This window comes from Sprattus sprattus (assembly GCF_963457725.1).
Source record: "Sprattus sprattus genome assembly, chromosome: 8".
NCBI lineage: Eukaryota > Metazoa > Chordata > Actinopteri > Clupeiformes > Clupeidae > Sprattus > Sprattus sprattus.
This window is the reverse complement of record NC_137927.1, coordinates 13,819,240-13,832,579: the sequence shown is the minus strand read 5'-3', so window position 1 is coordinate 13,832,579 and position 13,340 is coordinate 13,819,240.

The following is a 13,340-nucleotide window of genomic DNA, read 5'->3' as shown; positions in this document are numbered from 1 at the left end:
TATTTCCTTGGCCTCAATCGTTCACTCTCAAGGCTCTGGAAGATATTTTATAAGACAAAAAGGACATTGTCACCAAAACAGAAAATACTTACATTCAGGACTCACTGACATGATCACCGCCAAGATCCCAATTGTAGCCATTTCCAGCGTAGCCTTCTTTCTTTGTAATTAATTCAGTGCAAAACAACAATAGCTGTTTTGTTGTGCCCAGTAAATATTTGCTATGGATGTGGCTTTTGGGTTTAGACTTTCCTATAATTTTGCAAAATGGCATCCCACTGCTGTCAGCATTTCTGACCAATTGGGATCAGAGTAAAAATAGAGGCAACACAAGTGTTTAGCCATTCTCATTTGTAAAATGGCTATGTTGTTCTTTAGGCTGGCAAAAATATAGTCACTGTGCTGGCAGTGCATTTAGAAGTTCATGTTTAAAACAGCAATGTTTCAACATTAAGACTTTTGGTCACAGCAAAAACACGTATACACGCATTTCCCCTGTTTTTGAAGGAAGCAATGATGACCTTAGATGTAACATAAGGAAATTAACTCTGTTGCATCAGATTATCATTATCCAAAATGAACCTAAATGAAATTTGGTTTAAGTGAATCACTCTACAGACATGTCATCTGCTACTTTGAATAGAGGTTTGGAAGAAGGGGGTTTCAGTTGTCACAAAGTTTTGATTGGCAGAGGGAGTTTGACAAAATAATCCATGATTCACAGTGCTGTCTACATATATTTCATGAATGAACTCATATAGGACAATAAACAACACTGCACTGGTATTGATCGTTGTTTATCTTCAGTCCCTCAAGGCTCAATTTCAGGTCCACCTTGCTTTCATTTTTATTTACTATCTTTTTTGTTAGAGATTACATACAGGTGTATACAAGGTGTATACAAGATCCTACACTCAACATACTATTTAAAAGCCAATATTTGTTCACTAAGCATTTCATAAAATGGTGTTGTCCAACTCCCACTTAAAGAATTTTTAGCATACTATACACAGTACTGCACTGCTACTACTTAAAAACTTTGCATTATACTAAAGTGCTGCCAAAAGGGCTACAACATCCTCAAGATGGGATTGTTATATTAGTTTGGCCCAAAAATTTCAAGAGAACGTTTTTTAAACAGACAAGTTAAGTATTAAAGAGTGTTATATACTGTATGTACAAGCATACATATACAACATAGTAACCTAGACACATTCGCCAATTAAATACTGTAGCCCAAAAGATTTACGAAAATATGTTCACATTTCTGAAGACATTTGCTGCATTTTATTTGATTACAAGGCAACCCCAATACTGTTTTACTAAGGCAACACTTTTTGGTGACCAATGTAAACATGCTGTTATTATTTGTTAATTTAATACAATGGCTCCTTCTACCTCTAGCTTTGATGATATATCTCCCCTTGCAGGGTCCTCACTACCAAGTGCTCCCACACACCAAGACCACCCCCACCCCCTCCTGTGAGGTAGTAAAAATTGACTGACCATTAAGGCTCATTGTGTGCCAGTGCGGTTGTTTTAACAGTGCCATGGGGATACGGCTGTCAGCGAGATAAGCAGGCTGGTATTTCAGATTTGTAAAGCAACAAGCAGCCTAGGCTGAACAATACTGTGCAAACACATCTCCCCATAATTCACTGTTAAAAACACTGACAACACTTGCAATGTCTTGCCATTGAAATGAGACAGGAGCCTGACATCATGCTGCACTGAATATTTTCCAGTGCAAAGGCACACAGGGACCTAAAGCATAATATGGTCTATGGAAGGGTTTCTGCCTCTCCGACAATTCCTTTAGCTTTGATCAGTTATCATATACAGTGGGGAAAATAAGTATTTGAACCCCTGCCGACTTCGCAAGTTTGGCCACTTGCAAAGAAATGTGTGATCTACAATTGTAATGGTAGGTGTATTTTAACAGTGAGAAACAGAATATCAACAAAAAAATCCAGAAAACTGCATTTTATAAGATTTATGACTTTATTTGCATTTGATGCAAAAAATAAGTATTTGAACCCCCAAGCAAACAGCAATAATCCTGGCTCCCAATGGCCAGTTATGTGCCCAAAAAGCACACAGATTAGTCCTCATTAAGTCTAACAAGGTATACCTGATCTCAACTGATGACCTGTATAAAAGAAACCTGTCCAAAGAATCATACTTCACACCTTCAACCTCACCACCATGGGCAAGACCAAAGAGCTGTCCAAGGACGTCAGAGATAAGATTGTAGACCTGCACAAGGCTGGAATGGGCTAAAAAACCACCGGCAAGCAGCTTGGTGAGAAGCAGATAACTATTGGTGCGATTATTCATAAATGGAAGCAACACCAAACAACTGTCACCCGCTCTAGGTCTGGGGCTCCATGCAAGATATCCCCTCGTGCGGAATCAGTGATCATTCGGTAGGTGCAGAATAACCCCAGAACTACACAGGGGGAGCTTGTGAATGATCTCAAGGCAGCTGGGACCAGAGTCACCAAGAAAACCATTGGCAACACACCACTCCGTCATTTTTTGAAGTACTGCAGCACTCGCAAGGTCCCCCTGCTCAAGGAAGCGCATGTACAGGGCCATCTGAAGTTTACCATTGCACACTTGAATGATTCTAGGGAGGATTGGGAGACAGAATGTGGTCAGATGATACCAAAATCAAGCTCTTTGGCATCAACTCGACTTGCCGTGTTTGACAGGGGGGGGAATGCTGAATATGACCCCAAGAGTACATCATACCCACCATCAAGCATGGCGGTGGAAACATTATGCTTTGGGGCTGTTTCTCTGCCAAGGGTACAGGACGACTCCACCGCATCAAGGGGACTATGGATGGGGCCATGTAACGTGGAATATTGGGCTTGAACCTCATTCCCTCCCATTGAAAACACAACCTTAAAGATTTGGAGAGGATCTGGAAAGAGGAGTGGACCAAAATCCCTCCTGAGATGTTTGTAAACCTGGTGACCAACTAAAAGAAACGTCTGACGTCTGTGCTTGCCAATAAGGGTTATTCCACCAAGTACTAAGTCATTTTTGTCAGTCAGTTTTGGGGGTTCAAATACTTATTTTTTGCATCAAATGCAAATAAAGTCATAAATGTTATAAAATGCATTTTTCTGGATTTTTTTGTTGATATTCTGTTTCTCACTGTTAATATACACCTACCATTACAATTATAGATCACACATTTCTTTGCAAGTGGCCAAACTTGTGAAATCGCAAGGGGTTCAAATACTTATTTTCCCCACTGTATGTGGTACATTTATGAATATCCCCACTACTCTCAAATCGATAGACAGTAAAATCCCAAAGAGGTCGATGCCTTTTCTTCCAAATATGATGGCAGAATCAGTTGTCACTGTACAAGTTAAAACTTGTACAAGAAGCGCCCCACCTAAAATATTGAAGTGATTAGCATAATGCCTCCATACCGAGATAAGCAGAGCGTGTTAATGTCCTGATGGCATATTAAAGAAAAGATGCTTTAGCTGTTTTACCAGTGAGTGGTGTTCTTTTTATATTCATAGTGCTACTGTTTTGTCTCACTACCAGTATATCCTCTGTTTCAGTGACACTTGACCATAACCTCACTCTTGAGGCCAAGCTCCTGAATCAACTTGTCTCCATGTAATTGTCCTGACAACACCTCAGAGATTGTTTCGAGTACAGGATCAAGCCGAATGACTAGTGGCACCTGATATCACTCTGGCCTACCTCAATCAGTGGAGAACATGAGATAGAAGGTGACAGAGAGAGTGAAAGTGAGGGGAGACTATCACAGGGAGGGCTTCACTTCACTTGACATTATCTCTTCAAATTCACTGAAATATATAAAAGTAAAAATTTAAAAACATTTTTATTTGGTGAATCAATGATCAGATCAATGACTTGTGTACAAACTATTCAGATAAACTATTCAGCAAAACATCCTGTTTCGACAATGAGGAGCAGCTATTGTCATAACACATAAACAAACAACCTATCTCCTTTAGAATTCCACCCCCTCTGGCAGAAGGAAAGAAAGGAAAGCTGTAATTAGCCAGCTTTGCAGTAAACAAAACATTGCAGTGTTCCGAAGGGAAAGCTGAATGATTTTTAAGAAGGCTTGGGTAGCGCAGAGCACAGAGAGGCAATTAAAAAACACCCAAATGATACAGTGCAAATAATTCCTTCAAACAATGCTTTACTCTCAGCCGAACATCTCTGTGTGGGAAGAGTGGATTCATACATAAGACAAAGCAAAATCACTTTTTGAAAAGTCCGCCATGACAAAAATTACATTTCAAATCTATTTTTTTTAGCTTATTTTTATGTACTAGCTTTGATATCTATCCCGAATCAAAAGCTTTTAAGCAACACAATAAAAAAAAAAATAACCATAACTTTTTTTTTTCTCTAACTGCAAGCTAAACAGTGCTTTAGTGTCTTGTAATTATTACATCATTCTGAAGGCATTTTGCTGTGCATTGCATATATCGTCTCAAACTATCACAGGTTTTTGATCATTTTTTAATTTCCCGGTACAGAAAGAAACAAAATATCAAAAGAATTATGTATTTATTATTGGAATTATTGGCGAATTATTGGTAAACAACTTCAACGTATTCCTTCAATTATGTACTATAATGGTTTCTGTATGAAAGACAAAAAACTGCAAAATGACATGGAGCAAATGATCAAGAGAGCTCTTTTCCCACAACCAAGCATCCAGAGCCCAGCGTCTCCCTCGCCCTCTAATCGAGCATGGCATCTGTGACAGAGGCATCAGAGCTGAGGGGGCAGGGGACCCAGAGAAACAACCAGCTGCACATTAGAAGACAATCTGTATGTCAGCTGGTAAAACTTACATTTGACATATTAAGGCGATGACACATCACTTTAAAACCTCAATTATTATTCTCAGGTTACACTTTCAAGAGCATCACATGACTATCGAGTGTAACATCATTTGTCACCGATTTGAAGAATTTTAAAGTTCTCTGTGGCTATAAGAGCAAGTGAGTAAATGGTAAGTATCAAAAGCACTGCAATAACCCTCAACACTGAGGGGTTTGATGGGCTTTGACCCTTCATCAGATCAAATAAATGTACCTGAGATATAAGATCTGTTAAGTCATGTTTATGCCATAGCAATGTCATCCTCAAAATGCAAGACCGTCAGAAACTATTTCCATTTGGTGCCCATAGCCCAACTCAACTCTCAATTATCCTACCTCACCCACTATCAGATCTTTTTCTGATCATTAAGAGTAAAGCTGAGCAGTGCTGCATTATTTTTGTGAGTAGCACACTGGTGGGAATATTTTGCCCTAGGGGGCACACATGCATTTTTCAAATGCATGACACAAGACTCCTTTGAGGTAGTGATAGCTTTCCCCTGCGTTATACAACGATTTCAACATCATACAATTTTGGATAAGAACACACATTAGGACAGAGATAGAGCTCATCAGTAAAATACGATGCTCATCAAAGAAACATGCAATCTTCAAACAACGCATACTGTGCTTCCACAAATTAAAATGATGTGATAAGATGTCATTGCTTTTAACATCCACTGTAAAGACCAAATTTGCCTGGAAGCTCCTCTCAAAGGGTTCCTTTTGGAGGAGACTGATGAGGCGATAACTCTGGGCTCCTTAATTGTAATTTGCTGCCATTATTGAAATCCTCAAAGCGCTCCTAGGCTGGGATGATTCATGTTGGGTATCGAACTCCCTCAGCTGTGTGCATTCTGGATTTGCATATCTCTGCCAGGCAAGGGAGCAGGAAGGCATTCTACTGACACTGGTCCTGTGGTGTTCTTTAATGACAGTTCTAGCAATAAAAAACACCAGCATTGTTTGCCGCATCATTCTTATACAATGACTGCTAAACACAATCCCTGTTCTCCTCCTCGGTCTGCATCTCTCATGCTCTTTGCACTCTCTAATTTCCTTTTTCACATCCTTTCCTTCATCCTCTGCCCTACAGCAATTTCCTCTTAATCCTCCTCCTTTCTAACAGGACTTTAATATGTCGACATTACAGGGTGTGATTATTATCTTTGAATATTCATACTGTTTACCTAAACAGTGTTTAGGAGGTGAAAGTTTTGTTTACAAGACACTGTAGGCCTAAACACAATTAATTGGGGGGGGGGGGGTTCAACCTGAACAAAAGTAGGCTATTTACAATAGTCCTTAATAAATATGCAAATAATGTTCTGATATACTTTTGTCTTGCATGTTGTAACTGCATGAATGTCTTGACTGCATTAATGGTGTCAATAAAAAAAATAAAAAATATGCAAATACAAATCAGCCATGCGACGAAAAGTAAAAAGATGTTTTCAGACTTGAGCTTTCTTTGTCATGTTTGAATCCGTATAGGGAAAAAACAATGAATAGGTAAACTCGACAGACAGACAGATTTCATTTAATCGCAACCAGGCACGTGGTATTATGTTATGACAGAAATTAGTGCAAAATACTTACTTAGCAATGCATAATTCATAGGCTAATCCCTCGAAACTATCGTGAATAGTGAGTAGGCTACTGCAAATTGCATTTAAGGATGTATACTGACAACAGCAACTGAATAATACGATAAAAGAAAACTTACCGAATTGCTTCGATGCATCCTCAAATCGATAGTCTGGTGCTCTCTCCCGAGATCTTTGAGTCTTCTGTTCGAGTTTTGACTTTTCATTGCTGCTTTCCAGTGCGCCTTTGCTGAACTCTCTTGTTGCGTTCACCTGTCTATTAGCCTACAGCAGGGGAGACCTTTATGACAGTAACTTAGTTATGTTGACTTCGATCCTCCCGAGGACAAAAAAATGTTAAAAATAAAGTGCATTTTTCGTTTTGTCTTGTGACCAATTTGTGCTGAGGTGGAGAAGTTAACCCCTACATGACGATTTGCCATGTGTCAAGACGAAGTAACCAAAACTAACTCGAATTCATTTCGCACCGCAGTCGGCAGAGCCTTCGTTTCCTGTTTTAAATCAGACACAGAATTATGAATGCGCTTTGGCGCGTTGTGAAGTTTAGCATAGCTCACGTTTGATCATGCATCAAAGTTTACAGATGAAAAAGCTTCCAATGGTAACAGGTACTTTCTGTGCTCTGTCGCCACTCGGCGGTTAGCTATTGTCTGTACAAGTGAAGGCGTGCTCTGTGTAGGCCAAACTCATTCCTCAACTCAAGTTCAATAGTTCTCAAACATTTCAAGGCAGACCCCCTTTTAAAAGTGAACATCTGTCTAATATTTTGGCTCTGATACTTTTCTACAATCATTGTCATTGTTAAGTTCAAGTCACTTATGCTTGCCTACAGAGTGCTTGCTGGTTCTGCTCCCACCTAAATGCTCTTGTAAGGGCAAATGTTACACACCCAGGACGCTGCGCTCATCTAGTGAGCGTCGTCTGGCACTGCCGCCTGTGCAAGCACGGTGATCCAGACTATTTTCATTTGTAGTTCCACGTTGGTGGAACGAACTGCCTAGTACTACCAGAGCAGGGGCGTCCCTCTCTACCCTCAAGAAGCTCTTGAAGACCCAACTCTTCAGAGAGCACCTCCCTTCCTAACTGGCACCTTGGCTTAACTTGCACTTAAGCAGCGACAGTCCCACACTTCTAAATAAAATAAAAGCAGTATTTATTGTTACACCAGTATTTATTGCTCTTAGCTTGACTGTTCTCTCCCTTGTACGTCGCTTTGGACAAAGCCGTCTGCTAAATGACTCAATGTAAATGTAAATGAGTTGAAGTTTCAAGTGATATAGTCAGTGGTACAACCATCCTTACATTCAGTAGATGAGTGAAAATTGTTTCTGTCAACAACATTTTAAGCTGTATAAAGTCTTCTAGGAAGTTTTGTTGATGTGTGTTTTCAATTATCTTTGGAAAACCTGCCCTTCCATGAGCTCTTGAAGGATTGTTGTGACCCTATCTACCACCATGGGGTGCTAGAGCTTCATACAGAGTCATGCGTTTTTTTAGAAAGCAGAAGACTAATCTCCATAATGCATGAAATGTTTGGAACAATTGGAATACATTTGTTTATACATATGTTTATATCTACACTATGTCAGTCAACCTCTCCATGCATTCATGTATTTGTGTATTTGTGTGTGTGCGCGCCCGTGCGTGCGGGTGCGGCTGCGGGTGTGAGTGTGCGCGTGCTTGTAGAGTGGGGGTGGGGTGTTGCACCGATTTGCCGCGTGTGTGTGTGTGTGTGTGTGTGTGTGTGTGTGTGTGTGTGCGCGTGCTTGTAGAGTGGGGGTGGGGTATTGCACCGATTTGCTGTGTGTGTGTGTGTGTGTGTGTGTGTGTGTGTGTGTGCGTGTGTGTGTGTGTGTGCGTGCGTGCCTGTGTGCAGCACCTTTACTTTCTATTGCTATTCCACATTTGTGACTGCCTGTGGGCAGTGTAGGGAGCTGTAGTATCAAAAAGGAACCTCACAAATCATCCATTAGATCAAGTGTGTGTGTGTGTGGATGTATGTGTGCGTATGTGTGTGTGTGTGTGTGTGTGTGTGTGTGTTTGTGTGGATGTATGTGTGTGTGTCTGTCTGTCTGTGTGTCTGTCTGTGTGTGTGTGTGTGTGTGTGTGTGTGTGTGTGTGTGTGTGTGTGAGTGTGTGTGTGTGTGTGTGTGTGTGTGTGTGTGCATGCATACATGTACGTGAATATGTGCACATGCCACTTAGCCCATGAAAATCCATAGAAATTCTGATTAAACAGTCAAAAATCCATTCGCATTTGTTTGTTTTTGTCGTAAAGAAAGAGGGAGAGAGGAAAAACCTCCAGTAAAGATGGAAAGGTGGAGCCGTGTGGCAATGATATATTCCCCAGTTGCTCTCTTTCGTCTGGAACATTAATAGTGAGTCTTTCAGTAAGGTCTCCATTTGCCTCTGTCAGGCACTAGCTGGGCACACTCTCATGGCCTATGCCGTTCATATTTTAGAGTCCATTTAAAGGATGTATTTTGAATGTACTGTTCTAGCTACCCAAGGCAACGTTACAGAATACAAGGTCAAATCATTGCAACAATACAGTCTGTATACCAAATCGACTAGTTGTTTCTGATACAAAATAATCTAATATCATGCTATATTCTGATATAATTTTACACAAACGATCCTGCTTGGCATGTAGCTGTTGGTTTTAAGAGAGTTAAAAGAGGCTGTGAAAAAAACACTTCCAGTATTGAAGTGTCATGATTTAGTATTACTGACCGTTGTAATTCCAAAATTGCAAAACCACTACATGAAATACTTCCTAATGCTTTCCTTGTTCTCAATATTTATTTGTCAAACTGAAAGACACATTTGGAAATAGCCAGTGTGGCATGTGAGGATAATTATGGTAATGCTTACATTTTTATTCATTTCAGGCAGCTAGAGGAGCACTATCTCCTTTTCTCACTCATATTTACTTGCTTAGTTAATGCTCAGCTTCACATCTTGTGACATTGACTTTTTTGACTCCAAACTTCCTTCTCCTCAATAATGTAGTTTCAGAGTAGAGAGGTCGATCGGCGAGACGATAGAGGACCTTGTAAACCTTGAGTGGAGGGCTCTAAGCACAGATTACCTGAAAGTGCTGTTTTCTCTGCGTTTCCCATTAGCTTGGGTACCAGGGGTGTTTTTCTCCTGGCTTTAAACAGCCCAAATGATCAAACCGGGAACTGATGAGAAGTAAAACAGGAAAGAGCTGCGCTACCATTTAAAAAAAGAGAAGATTTGTGAGAAGATTTTATTCACCCTTCAGAACTGTGGCATACAGAAATATGATCAGAGATGACTTTTCAAGTTGACACTGATATAGTGTGATGAAGGAATTTGATGAAAGATAAAAAGGGAAATGTTGCAAGAGAAGGTACATTTAGTATACCCACCTGAATCAGAACATGAAATCCATCACGTTAGATGAATCAAATGGCAAACATTCAGACCTCGTTATATAGTTGTACTCAACCAGCGCAGTGCAAACTCGCTGTTCACTTCATTCGTCTGCTAGAGTTGTTGACGGTCTGAACTGATGAACAGAGACAGTGTGTGCAAACATTGGAAGCAACAAATCAAAGGACAGCAGATTAGTATTTCCCCCCATTGAGCACAGTACCTGTCATTCATAAGTGAAGAGCCACTCTAACTTATAATGGAGTGACACGATGAAAGGAAAATCGCTCTGTTTTATTCATTCCCTATTCCTATCCTATCTTCAGTCACTTCATTGTGAAATGTATGGTGGATCACAGACGGGGTCAAGCCACAGTGATAATGAATCACCGTCCATCTCATTGCTGTAGTAATACAAATGTGTTGTGGCTCAAGTGGTCCACCGTGCACAGTTAAAAAAAATTCAGCTTAGCCTTTCCAATTATGCAACGGGGCGGTAAAATCAAGCAGCTCTGCTGTATGTCAAGGGTTTTTGGTTATGAATAATCTAGTGGCATGAAATCTAGTGGTGCATGCAACAAACCTGAGGCAACACTATAGAGATAGTTGCTGGGAAGAAGCTGAGCATTAGACACATTCTAAATTGAAGGAGGGTACACAAGGAAATTAGTTAATCTACACAACCAAAGATTAGGACATGCAGTGACTGGGCAGGCACAAGGGCACAAGGGCTGTCTGGATAGGTAAGTAGTGAAAAGGTCTGGTCTCATCAACAGTCATTGCCTTGATGCTAATCATGTTTGTCGTGATTACATATCAGCACCCAAAGACAGCAGGTTTAGGCATGAAACACAGCTCATATGGTGTCTGTGGGTCCGTCTGTCTCTCTCTACTCTCTCTCTCTCTCTCTCTCTTTACTCTCTCCCTCCCCCTCTCGCTCTCTTTTTCTCAAATGGTTTCTGTGAGTCTCTCTCCCCTTCTCTCTGCATTTCTCCCATCCTCAATCCTCATGACTTTCCCTTGGTGCTTTAAAGGGAGACAGTTACATCCCCATTTAGAATGCCATGCTCACCTGAGCACAGGAAAGTCCCATAAGCCCTGCCATCGCTTGCCTTTGATCCCATTCATTGGGTCAGACTAATATTTCACAGCAATCCTGCAAGAAGTACAGCAGAGGGGACTCAGTGGCATATTTGTATCTCTCAGTGCCCCCCTCTTCACACACATGCGCACACACACAAACACCGCACACCCACAAACACACACACACACAAACACATTCACACTGCCTGGGATACTCTCTCTCTCTCTCTCTCTCTCTCTCTCTCTCTCTCTCTCTCTCTCTCTCTCTCTCTCGCGCGCGCCTCTCATTCTGTTCGTTGGCAGAGCTCGAACCTGGAAGCTTCAGCGCTCACATGGGCTTTTGATAATGTGCATCCTGTGCTATGGCCGGGCCTTCAACCGCCGCAGTACCTGGAGCTGAACCACTCCAAACACATACAAAAGAGGCTCAGCTGAGCTTGGGCACAGGCGTGAACAGAGCCGAATGCACACTTTGTGGGCTGGTAGCTTTTTAGCTCTTAAGCTCTTCATTTCTTCTGTTTCTGGGACCATATCAGCCCTCTTTTGTTAGTATAAAACGACAACATGTTCTTCTCCATGTCCTGACACATTTTTAAAGGGAGGGATGTTCTTGCTGAGGATTGCACACATCTTTGTGGGCATTAATGGAGTAGGCTGTGAGGGACCTTTAAGAAATAATTAGTGGACATTTAGCAGATATTCCTATTCCTTTGGCTGTTGAGGCTCTGAGAGATGTCTGGCTTAGAGGCTTAAGCTGAAGAACGATTGCATTAACATGCCAAGGAACATCTGGTGGAGTACTAGGTTTAAAGCTTTATGATAAACAGCCCGGGGACTATCTAGCTCAAGTGGGCCAGAGGATGGGAATCCATGACCACCTCGGAAAGAGCAAGACCAAAACAATCAATAATAAACTGCTCAAACTGGTCATTTTGCCTCACTTTATCCCTGCTCTGTAGATACCACATGAAAGTGGTGAGGCCAGAAAACACATTGATCATTTAATGATTATTCAGTCCTTTCAGCTACAATAGATATATAATATAACTACACTTTTATCTGTATGGTTATTAAAGAGAGAGAGAAAGAGAGATGTTATCTTTTCACGCTACTATATATGAAGATTTACCTCAGCAAAAAGCCTACCGTTCATGTCTGACAATGACATATGGACACTTAAATGTATGTGTGTGTTCAGCGAGCAGTTCTCATGTAAGATTCATGAGGAGTCTATTTCCCAGAGACCCTGGCCTTACAGCTCTGTGGGGAGGATAGACTAGGCTGGCCTTTAAGGCAAGAAGGGAAACTCACTTGATCTTTGTCGCCCGTCCAGACAATTCTCCTCTAATACACCGGCTCACCTTTCTATTGCTGGGAACTTTGGGAGAGGGCTTCTCAACCGAGAAAGCACGGGTCAGAATGGAAATGAGCTACTAGGCCACTTCGCAGCTATGGCACTGCCAAGTTTGGGCAGTGCAAAGCTTATTTTTCTAAATAATTTCTATTAGTCATTTTTAGTGCATTGCAATTGAGTCCACATAATCTGCTGAAGATTCGATATTTGGTATCTGGTATTGACTGGTTGAGGGCCAGCGTGTGAGTTTTTGTAATGTTATCAGCACAGAGGTTATCCAAAAAGATGACTTCATACACAGGAAATAGAGTCGCATTTGTCTTTTTGCATTGAGTGCAAACGCACACAGAAACATATGTTCAGGGTTCAGCCTGCTACCCATTTAGATTACTTGCACCTGTGAACCTCACCAACCGAGAATGATCTGTCATAGTGCCTTGACACTCAGGAGTTAGTTGAGCTTGCCTAAATTGCAGAGAAAGTTCCATTCAGATGGTGATGTGGTAGTGAGTCATGCCACGGCTGTGATGAGTCTCATCATCGGCCCAGACAGGTGGGAAGCCACAATCTGGCAGCCCAGCCATACACGTGTCAGAGACATTTTTATCAAGCATTTCAGATGTCTCAGTCCATTAGGAGACTGTCTTAGTGTGCCTTGATGGCATTGCGGAAGGAAGTTGAAGATAGAGAATTGTTAACAGCTACACAGGATAGAAGGAGAACAGCCCACCACCATATTATACCTTGGGAGTTAGGGTGAATTATGTAAGGTTGCCCCCTGTACTACACTGCAATGTCTACTCTCATACTGTATTTCAATACTAAAAACTATTGTTGCAGTAATATTAAGTAAACACTTTTCGGCCAGCATACCTGTCTCAGTATGTGTAACTCAAACTCAGGCGCAAAGAAGGCAAAAGCAAGGAAAAGCCCTGTCAGTGTGTTGTCACTGACAACCATTTCTCTATGTGCTCTCTAAGGCTACCATGGTTGTTGGGTATT